This window comes from Trichomycterus rosablanca, chromosome 14 (genome assembly GCF_030014385.1).
Source record: "Trichomycterus rosablanca isolate fTriRos1 chromosome 14, fTriRos1.hap1, whole genome shotgun sequence".
NCBI classification, from domain to species: Eukaryota; Metazoa; Chordata; class Actinopteri; order Siluriformes; family Trichomycteridae; genus Trichomycterus; species Trichomycterus rosablanca.
This window is the reverse complement of record NC_086001.1, coordinates 3,429,828-3,444,081: the sequence shown is the minus strand read 5'-3', so window position 1 is coordinate 3,444,081 and position 14,254 is coordinate 3,429,828. Positions and strand designations below refer to the sequence as shown.

At 42.2% G+C, this 14,254-nt stretch overlaps 1 protein-coding gene across 2 annotated transcripts in view; it reads left to right on the top strand.

The window, feature by feature from the left end:
- Positions 1-3,295: 3,295 nt before the first annotated feature.
- apbb2b (amyloid beta (A4) precursor protein-binding, family B, member 2b) overlaps positions 3,296-14,254 on the top strand; it is a 55,956-nt gene continuing 44,997 nt past the window's right edge. For both annotated transcript variants that reach the window (XM_063009038.1, XM_063009037.1), the window contains exon 1: positions 3,296-3,373. The gene's annotated coding sequence lies outside the window, so the exon portion shown is untranslated. The remainder of the gene's footprint in view (positions 3,374-14,254) is intronic.

Sequence of the window (14,254 nt, the reverse complement as noted above, 5' to 3'; positions counted from 1 at the left end):
TAGTCGAGGTGCGTTAACGTTTGCCTGCTGCTGTTTGAGGTCAGAGGTCACACACACACACACACACTTAGACCCCCAGCTGGGACCAACCCAGACAGCAGAAGTTGAAAGTTAAAAAGCACAGATGGTTAATGATAGCACCCCGCCTCTTCAGGAACATGTGCAGTCCAACATCATCTCGGTTCGTCCATACAGACTGTAGCAGATGCCTCTTCTACATACACATATTAATTACAGTCACGTGTCGTTCCTTTGTTTATTCTCTGTTTGATAGCACGGTTGTTTGTATGAGTGTAGACACTTCACATCTAAATCTTAATGGTGTACTTGTCTCCTGTTTGGAGACTTTTTACTAATGTGCGGCTAAGAGTACTTGAACGTTTCATGAAAGAAGGCGAGTGGGTTGAATAAAAAACACAGTCTGAGGGTACGATTATTGTTTCAAAAGACTTTTTATTAGCACTTCACGTTTCACACTTGATGTGTTAATTTTTTTGACTTACAGTGTTTCTGGTGTGTCTGAAATCAATCTGCTTTTTAAGGTACATTCAGTGTTTATAATGCACTAAAGAAGCAACCAGCTCATTATCCAGTCATTTAATTACAGGAATAGAAGAGTTGCAAACACTATTGACATCCGTAGACATTTAAAAGTCACAACCATTAAAGGTGTATGTAAAATTTTGGTATCAGCTATATTGTATACATTTAGCACTGGGGTTATTTTATTTTATCAATAAAGACATATCCAATTCCCCCGTGCCATTGTCAACCTCATTGTACTTTGTGTGTAAAGGTATCTGGCACTTCTTCTCACCAGTGATTGGCAGATTCCTACACAGAGTCGTTAAGACGTGCTTTGGAACATGCTAAACCGAAGGCTAGTAAGGCTATACCCATCTGGCCATTCCTCCCTCAGACATGTCCATTTTTTACCAGGGCGGTAGGCTAGCATAATAAACTGCTAATAGAGTCTGTAATAGAGTTTATTAAATAGCTTTAAATACAGTAAATTCCTCCAGATGTGGCCTTTCTAAATGCCACCCTAGGCTGTTGCTACAGAGCCCATTCCCAGGGCCCGGTATGATTTCTAGGTCTCACATGTGACTGGGAGTTTATTTTATACTACTGTAGTTTGCAGCACAAGGATCAGTGTGTTGATTTGAGACACGCCCCGTGTCCCCTCTCCCAGGACTGGAAGAGGGAAGGAGTGTTTCCTGTTGGACTGTGATTGGAGTGCACTTTTCCTGAGTGGCGGTCAACCAACGACATCTGGAACACACACACACACACACACACACACACACACACACACGTAAGTAATCCGGCTCTTTTTAGTGAGTCATATTGAGTGACTCGATAAGAGTCGACTCCTTGAGCTCCCAAACAACTCCTCATTCAGTAGCTCAGTAGCCTTACAGGGTTCCAAGACCCCTCAAAATCTGTTTCATAATCAGTTTTTGTATGATATGATTCAAAACAAGTTAATCACATTAAAGATCTTTCTAAATACTTTGAAAAACTTGCAACCCTAAGTGATTGTCGCAATACGGGATTAGAATTCCAGTGTTGTTTTGTTTTCTTGGTATTTACCTCTTTTCTCTCATAATCTGTCAGTGTTGTTTATGCTGTTCAGCATATTTTTTCCAATAAATCCTGACCAGACTGTTGCTTCCTGCTGCTGAAAAGCGTCTACATCAAACTTTTCTATCATCACCACATTTTACACTGAGTACGCTTTTATTTGGCTGATGTGCAGTATTGAAGTTATCACATCCGTACTATTAAGAACAAACCAAAAGCTCCGTCTTAGCCTAATAAGACCAGAAACATTTGGTCCATCATTTAAGAGCCATGTGCAGCAGAAAACCCAGCTTTTTATCTTTCAACTCTTTGATAAAGCCCATTGGTGTCACAGCAGCCATTGTAACCAAAAGCTACTGGTTTGTGGACTGTGTTTATGGCTTTAGTTTCATGCGTTCCACTTTTTTATGGTGGGACAGCACTGGGTATGCTCATGGTTCTTGGGACTTGTGGGATCGACTTGGGATTTGTGGATTTTGCCAAGTAATTTTGGGATATTTAATTTGCGCTCAAGCAATTAAAATCTGCAGCAATTTTGTGATTTACAGTCATAAATAAGGAATGACAAAGCGTACCGTGGGCAGTTACTCAAGGGCAGTTGTAGCCTAGCGGTTAAGGTAGTGGACTAGTAATCAGAAGGTCACTGGTTCAAGCCCCACCACTGCCAGGTTGCTGCTGTTGAGCTCTTGAGCAAGGCCCTTAACCCTCAATTGCTCAGACTGTATACGGTCACACTGTAAGTCATTTCGAATGAAAGGCATCTGCTAAATGCTGAAAATGTAAATGTACCACTATTAAATAATAACATTTGGTTGTCGCTGGCCATTTCTACGGCTACTGTTAATTTACTTCTTTACTTACTTACATTCTCTTGGACATGAGGACATGACGTCATGTGCATTTTACTTCCATTTTTTGGTAATTGTTGTGATATATTGCAGGAATAAATCTGCATCAACTGCAGTAGTATTTGTTTGTTTATTAGGATTTATAATCTAACACAGTCATGGACAATTTAGTGTCTCCAATTCACCTCACTTGCATGTCTTTGGACTGTGGGAGGAAACATGCAAACTCCGCACAGAAAGGACCCGGACCGCCCCACCTGGGGATCGAACCCAGGACCTTCTTGCTGTGAGGCCACAGTGCTACCCACTTAGCCACCGTTCCAGGACAGGACTCTCTCTGGGTTTGAAAGACATTAATAATTTTTGCAACGTGTAAATATTACTGATAATGATTCCGCTTTTTCTTTTTTCTTATTTTGGTACAAGCTTGGGATTTTTGTGGCAAGATCTTGCTCATGGGTATGCACGGCGCCTTTAGAAAGGTCTTATATCTTTCATCAGAATGCTTCGAATGCTTTTTAGTCAACGTCTCTACCACACTGATAGACCTCACAAAGCAGCACGTCCACACATTATCACACATTATTAAGAGTCGACTATCAACAAACTAGGCTTGTTGCCAAGGTAATGTGTCGCATGACTTCGATGCTAGCCTTACAGTTACAAAACGTATGAATACTTTTAATGTCTAGTTTGCTTTAAACTTATTAAATTTGACATAATGGACTTTTTAAGGTTAGATTGAAAAATTTTTTGGAGTGCGAATATTCTAAGTTGCTGAGGTAAATGTTTTAACCGAAACGGCTCTCTTTGCTAGCTTGAAAAGGAACCGATTCAATGAGTCGACTCATTAGTGAACGACACACCACCAGAACACACACGCACAGAGTGAAAGATAGAGCCAGAGAGATAGAGAGCAGGCGAAAGGAAAGACGCTTAAGGTAAGAGACGTTTTACGTGTATAACTTTGCATTTGTATTTGTATTTATGGTGTCTGCTTCGAAACCGTTAGCGTTGAACGTTCTAAGTTATCGAACGTTACTGTTTAGCTTAGCTCAGCTCGGGCTGCTGGACTGATTCGGACTACGGCTGCGCCAGGAATGGCACATTACATACTAAATAGTATGCTTAAATGATTAAGACATGTAACGTTAATGAGCTTATTTAGCATACTATTTAGTAGGTTAGTACGCTAGTATGGGTGGATGCATGTGTGTTTATGCAGTCTGGTTTAGCAGAGCTGAAGCTGCTCAGTGTCTGGGTGGTCTAGTGTTCGTTTTGTAATGCCAAAACACTTTAAAATGTGGAAATATCCATCAACACAGTGATATTAATCTGGTGTGGGCATATCTGTGGTACGTTTTGCCATATTTTGTGTACAAATGCCTCCTACGTGCTGTTTTATTGTGACTGAAGGAGACTAGCCCCCTCCTCAGGCTGGGCCAATGTGGAAGTCAAAACCAATGCAATGGCATCAATATTAAACCCTTGATTATTCATTCACTGCATTCATATATATATGAGAATCAGCAGTATAAATCGTGCTTATAATGAACTGTCAGTATTATAAACACGTGATGGTGTTAGACAGATTATAGACAGGTCATAACCACAGAAATCAGGTCTGATTTCATCTCGCCTAGTTTGATGCGGCACAGCCGTGGCAGACGTTCAGGGGACGTGAAGTGAAAAGGCACAAAGTTCTTCTGTATTGACATAAAGAAGCCGATAATGAGCAGTCAGCTCCTGCTCTGAATGCTCTCTTTCCAGACCTTCTAGAAGGAAATCTACAGTTCTTGTAGAGACGGAGTGATCTACTTCGCAGTCTGCATTCCTAAACGTTCCATAAGGGTGAATATGGTTCAGATTTGGCACAAGGAGGCCATGAATCTAGCTTGATTTGATCCTAGTGTTTATCAAACCACTACTGAATAATGTGAGCATTATAAATATACATACATATGGGTGTTTTCATGCTGGAATAGTGGAACATCAGGAAAGTATTTGCAACATAGGCTGCACCAAGTTGAGGAGTGTTTTGTGAAGGCCATCTTGGGGTAACGCGATGTTTATTGATGCCAGAGGATTTAATAGAATAGAATGCCTTTTAGAATAGAATAGAATAGATTAGAGTAAGCTACGTTGCAGTCTGCATTTCTAAACGTTCTTCAAGGGTTATTATGGTTCAAATCTGGCACGAAGGAGGCCATGAATCGAGCTTGACTTGATCCTAGTGTTTATCAAACCACTACTGAATAATGTGAGCATTTAATATATATGGAATAGATAGATAGATAGATAGATTCAACTTTATTGTCATTGCTTAGTACAGGTACAGGCAACGAAATGTAGTTAGCATCTACCAGAAGTGCAAATAGTAGCATTGTGCAAAAAGACAGAGAATATTAGTAACATATACCTATGATTAATATGAATATAGAGTTATAACTATAGCTAGTTACATATATGAAATTATATCTATGTACATATTACTATATACATAATAGCAATAATAACAATAAGCATATTAGTAAAAATGAATATGTATTATAATAATAACAGTAATAATAATAAGATTAGTTAGGTATATATTAGTAATAACAGTACTGGGATAAAGGATGTGTAAATAATAACTATACAGCTGTAACTATAACTATATAAGGATGGTGAAAAAAATAACTATAACTATACATATATATGTATGACAGTTGTGTAAAGTGCAGGTGCAATGATAAATAATTACGACAGTCCAGCGTGCAGTCCGGGGTGATGTTAAAGTGCAGGTGCAACTTGTGCAATGAGAAATGTGCAATGATAAATAACAACACAACAGTCCAGTGTGTAATCCAAACAGTGCAATGATAAATAATAAATAATAGGTCCAGTGTTCAGTTCAGAATGTCCAGAATGTGTGTTAACGGCGAATAGTGGTGTTCAATAAAGTTATTGAGGTGGGAAAAAAACTGTTTTTTTAACCGACTGGTCCTGGCACGTATGCTCCTGTATCTTATCCCAGATGGCAGAAGGTTATACAGTGTGTGGCTGGGGTGGTAGGGGTCACACACTGTATAACCTTCTGCCATCTGGGATAAGATACAGGAGCATACGTGCCAGGACCAGTCGGTTAAAAAAACAGTTTTTTTCCCACCTCAATAACTTTATTGAACACCAATAGTGTTCAATAGGAATAGTGGGATATCAGCAAGTATTTGCGTAGGGTGGCCCAGGTTAAGAGGTGTTTTGTGAAGGCCATTTGGGGGTAAAATATAACAGAATTGAATACCTTTTAGAATAGAATGGAGTAAGTTACGTTGCAGTCTGCATTTCTAAACGTTCTTCAAGGGTAACTATGGTCCAAATCTGGCAATAAGGAGGCCATAAATCGAGCTTGACTTGATCCTGATGTTTATCAAACCACTACTGGCCATTTCGAGGTACTGTGATGTTTATTGATGCCAGATGATTTAATAGAATAGAATGCCTTTATTTGGGCCAAACAGCAACCTTTCGATTGATGGCACAAGGCTGTACCCACTAGGCTACCACTAGTCCTACTACTTGACTTGAAGGCTCTGGCATTTGGAAAAGACCAACAGATGAGCTACTGTGGCTCAAACTGCAGATGATTTGAGACCCTGCGGTCACATATGGGGACATTTTGGCTTTTGATGTTTTTTTTTAGTTGCTGTGAAGCACCCTGCTTCTCATTTAACAAATATTCCAATCAGTGTCAGTGCGTGGAAGTGGTTCGGATATGATTCACAATGACTAATCAGGGATTCGACTTTTTAAAGCTGACTCCCATAAAACTGAAATCGATTCACGACTTGTGGCGAGGCCAGCGTCCAACACAGATGGCACAGAACAACGACAAACATGCCATTAAAATAGTAATGTATGTGGAATCCTGTGTGAGAATAATAAAAGCTGAAACGATCTTTCCTGGTGCGATTCGTCAGGGGATTGAGCTTCTAAAGCTCGTCACTGACCTGAGATTGGGGGAGGAAGATCTGATAAATTACTCTACAGACCAGAAGTGCACGAAATATCCATCCATCCCTGCGCTGTCTGGTTATAAAGATGTGTGTCATGGTGTCCTGATATGAGATGGGCTTTAACAGTGTAGCTTGGCTGACATACAGCATGTGCAGGAGCTCGTTGGAAGCAGATGCTGTTTTCTAAACGATGACGTTAAATATTTAATAGTATTAGTGCCAAACTAGCCCTTCAGGTAGGTACAGTATGCAGTTTGGGATTGATCCGTCAGGTTTAAAAAGACATTCCAAAGCGACTTACAAGTGTTATTGAATACAGTGCAAGCAGTTGTGGGTTAAGGGCCCAATCAAGACTTAGGGGCCCAACTGTGGAAATTGCCAGTTGTGTGGCTCGAACCAGCAGTCTTCTGATCACTAGACCAGTAGCTTAACCAATACCCCTATCACTGCCCTATATGAAGAATGAAGTCTCCCATGCTCTTCTTCCCTTGCTTTTATGTCTGTAACAGCATTCACACTTTAGACATGGATGTCAGATGCAACATTCCAGTTCGTCCCAAGCGTGTTATGTGAGGTTAAGGTCAGGGTTCTGTGCAGGCCAGATAAGTTTCATCACACCAGACTTGTCACACAATCACTTAACTCTTTAATGGTCTGCGCAACCTTTTGTTTGATCTTACTTCGAGTAAAGCTGTATCTAAATAATCTTGTTTGGGTCGTATCTACTCCTTGGTTGACGTGTGTTAAACTCAAAAATATTTGTAGATGGTTTTAAGAAAACAGCCGTTCTAACCTTTATGTCAGCTTGAAGCGAGCGGCTGAAGAATCGTCCATGAAGTTGCATCATTTTTGTGAAGTGTTTGGTAGCGGCTCATTAAAAAAATACTGTGTGCACTAGTAAATAAATTTACTCAATTGTTTGTTGTTGGTATAGTCCCAAGAAACTAAGAAATGCAAATAATTAATTTTTTAAACATGTTTTTCTTGGTGAGATCATTAAACGGATCAGCAAGAAATGGCATTCTCATACTTGTTGCTACAAAGTTGGAAGTAGGGATGCAACATTTGCCAGTTAATCGTAATGAATAAGGATGTGGTCAGTACATGAAAGCTTTCTAATTGCATTAGTGTTGTTATTATAAGATGTTAATTAGTTTTAAGCTTTATACTGGGGCATGATGCAAAATATCCACATTGTTTATGTAAAATGTATGCATTATAGTTTTGTCATTTATTACTGAAATCATATAAATGTAAACATGCCTTTGGCTGGCGAAAGGTGAATTCTGGCTTACTAGTGCTGGGATCCAGGACTCGAATCACCCAGCGGTGCTATCGGCCAGTTGAGCGTCTACATACAGACATAATTGGCAAAGTCTGGAAGGGGTGGAGGTGGACAATGCCCCATGATGGATTGACATCCCTAGTTGGAACCATATCACTTCTGCACCTCTTAGCAATGGGCGTGTCTGAAACAACTGAACTCTGTGAGCAGTTGTAGCCTAGCGGTTCAGGTACTGGACTAGTAATCGAATGTCGCTGGTCCAAGTCCCCATCTGATGGGCTCTTGAGCAAGGCCCTCATCCCTCAATCGCTTATACAATATACTGTCACAGTATTGTAACTCGCTTCAGATAAAAAGCGTCTGCTAAGTGCGGAGAATGTAAATGTAAATCCGAATGCAGCTGCGCGTGTTTGTTTTTCGTCCGTTCCCACATTTTGATGTCAATACTGAACCCGAGCTGCCAGTTCATAAAATCATGGCACCAGATTTAAGAATTCCTAATTCATGCTTATAAAGAGAACAAGGTTTGCACCGTGAAACACATGCTGACCTACTTCATGCAATCAGCGGGGAGGCTACGATTTTTCTTTTTCCTTTTCTCTCTCTTTTTTTTTTTTTCTCCCTCTCATTTCTTTTCCATGTTTAAATTGCTTCCAGATTGTCTAACGCGCCGGCTCGAGCAAATCGCAGCGTTTGTATGTGTGTGCGTTCAGCCTCATTTAATAGCATGTTTATCCGAGCTCTGGGAATGTGCGTTCTTTGTGGATCTCAGTCCTGATTGGCCGGGATCGTTTAGAGCTCGTTAATATTCATGAGCCGTAATGGGGTCCAAATGTGGTAAGGGTTCGTGGGTGACTTATTAACACTGCTATAGTGTTATTGACGCTGATGAGTGCACACGCTGGCGTCCTGCCTGCAGATTTGTGGGGCGTTTTCCCCAAAATGCACTTTTTTGATATCCACTCAAGCACCGAGAAGTAAGAAGTTCTGTTTCCCCCCTTGGTCCCACCCTGTTTGTGCACTGAGGAGCCAAAAAACATTTGTATCATTCCCTAACGTGTGCTTAGCATGTCAAGGATCTATAAAACATTGGGCTGGTGGTGGTTCCTTGTAGTTCACGTTGAATGCAGCAGATCTGATCAGCATAAAGCCCTCAAGGACTTTAATAAAGGCTAAATCATAAGGGGTGCTCAGGAAGCCGCGGTGTGATGTGTACCCACAGACGGGTCCGAGGAGAAACGAGCCACAAACAGGTTATTGGGCGACCAAGACTTATCGATGCCAAAGGACTTGGTAGAATAGAATGCCTTCATTTAGACCCAGCAGTGGCTGCATATTAGAGCTGGGATTCGAACTCTCAACCTTTCAATTAATAGCTCAAAGCTCTACCCACTAGGCTACCTGTCCCACAACTTGACTTGAAGGTTCTGGCGTTTGGTTCGGACCAACAGAAGATCTACTGTGGCTCAAACTGAGGATTATTTACCTATCAAGACCCTGTGGTCACATATGGGGACTAGGGATGTAACGATACACTCTACCCACGATACAATGCGAGTCACGATCCGATTTTTTCGTGATTTCTTCAACTGAAATTGAAGACGAATGATGACAAAGTTTCCTTTTATTATTTCTCTTAAAAAAATAAAATACCGTATTTGTGATTATCTTTTATTTATCAAAATAATGAATGCCCTTTTATTTCTGAGGTAGGTACGAACTATGCAAGACAATTTTGAATTAAGCCCAATTTGGCTGAAAAACCCCGAATTTGGCAACCAGGCGTATAGCGCCTGTGACGTCATCAAGGTAAGGTGTATACCGCCAGCGCCCTCTGCTGTTTGAAGTGAATATCGATTCATTTTACATGTCAAATCGATTTGAATCGTGGAATTTTTGAATCGGTTATTAACTGTGTTGTGGTGAATCGTTACATCCCTAATGGGGTCATAACATTTAACGTGGCTCTCTAATGACTTGTACCTCGTTCTGCTTAACTTGGACCTGTTGTCCCCATTAGTAGACACTTGTGTCTGCCATCTAGTGGTAGCAAAAGTACTAGACAAAAATCGGGTCTTGATTGGGTTTTAATTTTGGTTATGAGGTGACTGTGACGTAACACACACACACGGCATCAAAACCTTCTGTGTCTCAGAGTCAGAGCGTCCATTCTAACTCCTGTCCACTGTCAAATCTCCTACAGTTGGCACTTGGGCGTCAGATCTGGGGGAAGTTCGACTGGTCACATAATTATGTGGACGTCCGGGGCATGTGTGCATCGTTCAGCTGGTGTAGAGATGCACCACTGTAGGATGATCCAGTGATAGCTCAGTGGTTAAGGTACTGGACTAGTAAACAGAAGGTTGCCGGTTCAAGCCCCGCCACCACCAAGTTGCCACTGTTGGGTCCCTGAGCAAGGCCCTTAACCCTCAATTGCTCATCGTGTTCAGCTCATTGTGTAAGTCGCTTTGGATAAAAGCGTCTGCTAAATGCTGAAAATGTAAAAATGATCCACCTCTTATCGTCCTGGTTCCAGATACCACACGACTCCTTCTGATGTCTTTTGGAGTGGGGTCACAGCTTTCTGGACAGTAGGAAGTCCACTTCTGCTGTTGGTAATAATGTTGGGTCAAATGATGAGTGGTAGCTCAGCGGTTCAGGTACCAATAAAGTGCCGCAAATATAAATGAATATGGAACGTTTTGGAAGACGCGTGTTCGGTTCCAGCCGGCGTAAAGCTAACGGTTAAACCTGGGGGTGGAACACTGATGTTGTGGGGATGCTTTGCTGCTCCAGGGCCCGGGTTACCTGCTGGTGATCATTCTGTGGAATGAGGCTCAAGTGTAACAAGACAATGACATACGTAATCAGGAACTATGTGTCAGAATCGACACACCTGAAATCTGTTTTTGACGTCTTTATCTTGCTCACTGAAGGCAGACAGGTTAGCGCTGCGTATACACCCATCCCGCAGGATGTGAAAACGGACAGTGCGAGTGTTTTTTAAGGAGTATTTGTGCACTGTTGCCTCTTTGTGGTTGTTTACGGTGTTGTGTAATGTGTGCTGTACAACCTCGTGTTTCTTTTCCCTCTGTAAAAATATCTTGGCTTCAAACCCAGGCAGGCTGTTGGACGACACAGAATCCTTTTTTTTTCCATTTGGCGCGGTTTAGCAACAAACAATGTCCTTTTTAGAGAGAGAGGTTTTACTCCAGGCCGGTTTGGGACGTATGATCTAAACACTTGGCATTTGGAAGCGTTCTAGCACGGCACCCTGAATTCCACCGACAGGAACGTCAGGTGTTAAAGACTAGTTGCTGTCAGTTCTGCTCATGACCGAGGGCTTTTTATAGCTCGGTAGAGCGCGGCCTGGCTCACACGGCGGGAACAGAACTGTGTCTGGGTAAGGTGCGCCTGAGGTGATGGAAGAACGTGAAATAAAAAATACTATTTTATCATAATGGGGGGAAATTGATCATTGCCTGTTTAAAATCCAGAATATACTGAGAGGGTGTCAGTTTATAGAAAAACAGCTCAACAGTGAGTGAAAGCACACTGAGCACAACTAGTCCATCCTTCTGAATGTAGATTTTAAACCTAGTCTGCAGAAAACAGGTAGGAAAGCTAAATAATATGCTAATCATGGCATGATAGAGACGCTGCTGCCTTTTTAAAGCTCCTCTGGACGTTGGTGTAATGTAGTCGTATATTATACCAAGAAGCTTGGGCGTCTTCGGGTTGTTTCTGGCAAATGCAGGACATGCCTCTAGGTTCATTTTGATTGGCAGTGGTGTTTGCCTTGTACCAATATTAGATATATCTAATTTCCCTTATTAAATTAATTTAGCACAGAGCTATGAAGCTACTGGCCATTGTCCAGAGCTTTAAGACACACGGAGGATCACGCTATGCACTCTGTATTCCTCCATCGTGTCAGGGATTCGACCAGACAGTAGAAGCTGGAAGGAGCAATGAGGCAATCTCCCATCAGACCTTCCCTTCCACAGGCTTCTGCAGCTGGACGAGACCCAAGAGTTCTGGACAACTCATCCAGAGGGTCACCAAAGAACCCAGATGAACGTTTGAGGAACCGTGGGCCTTACTGTACACGGTTTTACAATAATAAAGGCGCTGGGCACAAATTGCATCCATGGCAGAGCTGCAAGGTTCAAACCTCCGCTGACCAAAAACAACACAGAGGCAGATAGAAATCGCCCTAAATAGTTATAACCAGGATAGCAGAGTTTGATCTGACAGAGCAAACAGAGTAAAAATGCTTTAGTCCCGGATCATCTGGGATCTCTGGTAATATTCGACTTCTCGGCGCCTCTCGGAATTCACAGTGGAAAATCTGCTGCGAGACTCGTAGGATCCTGAGCCACTTCAGACGCTGATATCTTCTGCAGCTGGACGGGACCAGGGAGTTTAGGGAGCGTTCCAATGATGCTGCTGTAGAAAACCGAAGCCGGGACAGAATCTGCAGATACGGATCAGAATAAAAAACCCTGAGTACCTGATTCACGGCCGTGAAACGCGTCTTTTCCTGTGTAATATGCAATTTGCTGTGAAATTCAAAATGTAAGGTCTGTGTTTAGCGATTTAACGTTTTTCACTCACGTTTACTGGTTAGTCTGCACTCTGAGGCGTCCTAGCAATCCTACGGCAATTCAGTTAGCAATCGCCTAGTCAAAACATCTAAAGCAGCTACAAACACGACTCGGGTAACTGAGTTTTGAAAACTAACAACCAATTGTGTAGACCCAGATTATGGTCGCTGGATGTTCCAGGCTTACGTTCAACTATTAAGGCATCTGTGCTGTGTGTCGTAGCTTCTATTCATGTAGAAAGCATTTGCAGATGATATCTCGCTGAAGGCCCCTTATCGGTCGTTGCGCTCGGTTGAAGTTACAACCTTCTGGGCACCAGCGTAGATCCACCGAGCTCCTCTATTGTGTTGGGAATTGGACACCCACCTCAATGACCGAGTCCAGCTGTTACTGTCACACCAACTGCTAATAGTCTGAAAGACGACCCTGTTTGTTTCGGCGTGACTGCGGTTTAGTCTGGTGCTATAAAACCTCAGGGGTCTTCACAGAGCCTGGACCTCAAGCTTGTTGAGAACTCTTGGGCTGAATTGGGATGTCACCGGTAAGCCAGGTCTTCTAGTCCACGGTCATTCAAACCCTGGATACAAAATATATGAGAAAATAATACTAATTAAATAAACAAATTTAAACAAGCACACGATATAAGCACCAAATGAACTTGTCCACGTACGCCCTCATGTGGAGGCTTTATGGTACATATTACGTTGTCTGAGGCGCGGTAAAAATCGTGGACGAAGTGTGGGTCCGATAAGTTTTCATCCTCTTTCGTCAGGTTTGAAGTGTGTGTGTGTGTGTGTGTGTGTGTGTGTGTGTTTCATGGCTGTCAAATTAACTCTTCGTCTGGACGTTATTATGCTAATTTCTCTCGGCTCTGAGACGTCACGTCAGGATCGCGGACCGTATCGGCTCAGGCTCTATATTGATTTCTCACTGGCTGTTTTAAGGACGATACATATTCATGTCCATCACTGACAGTTTAGAGTCGATCTGACAGTTGAACATGTTTATGTGGAGTGCCCCCTTTCACATTTCTTCTATTTTTGCATATTGTATACACCGATCAGCCATAACATTAAAACCACCTCCTTGTTTCTTCTTACCATATAGAAGCACTTTGTAGTTCTACAATTACTGACTGTAGTCCGTCTGTTTCTCTGCATGCTTTGTCACCCCCCTTTTCATGCTGTTCTTCAATGGTCAGGACCCCCACAGGACCACCACAGAGCAGGTATTATTTAGGTGGTGGATGATTCTCAGCACTGCAGTGACACTGACATGGTGGTGGTGTGTTAGTGTGTGTTGTGCTGGTATGAGTGGAGTTTTAAACACCTCACTGTCACTCCTGGACTGAGAATAGTCCACCAACCAAAAACATCCAGCCAACAGCGCCCCGTGGGCAGCGTCCTGTGACCACTGATGAAGGTCTAGAAGATGACCGACTCAAACAGCAGCAATAGATGAGCGATCGTCTCTGACTTTACATCTACAAGGCGGACCGACTAGGTAGGAGTGTCTAATAGAGTGGACAGTGAGTGGACACGGTATTTAAAAACTCCAGCAGCGCTGCTGTGTCTGATCCACTCATACCGGCACAACACACACTAACACACCACCACCATGTCAGTGTCACTGCAGTGCTGAGAATCATCCACCACCCAAATAATACCTGACCATTGAAGAACAGGGTAGAAGCAGGCTAAAAAAGTACGTAGAGAAACAGATGGACTACAGTCAGTAATTGTAGAACTACAAAGTGCTTCTATATGGTAAGTGGAGCTGATAAAATGGACAGTGAGTGTAGAAACAAGGAGGTGGTTTTAATGTTATGGCTGATCAGTGTGTATCACATTATCAAACTAATTTTAATAATATTCATGCTGTAAGATTTACTAGTTCTCAAAGGGTTACAAATCATTGCTAAGGCTTTGGGACTCT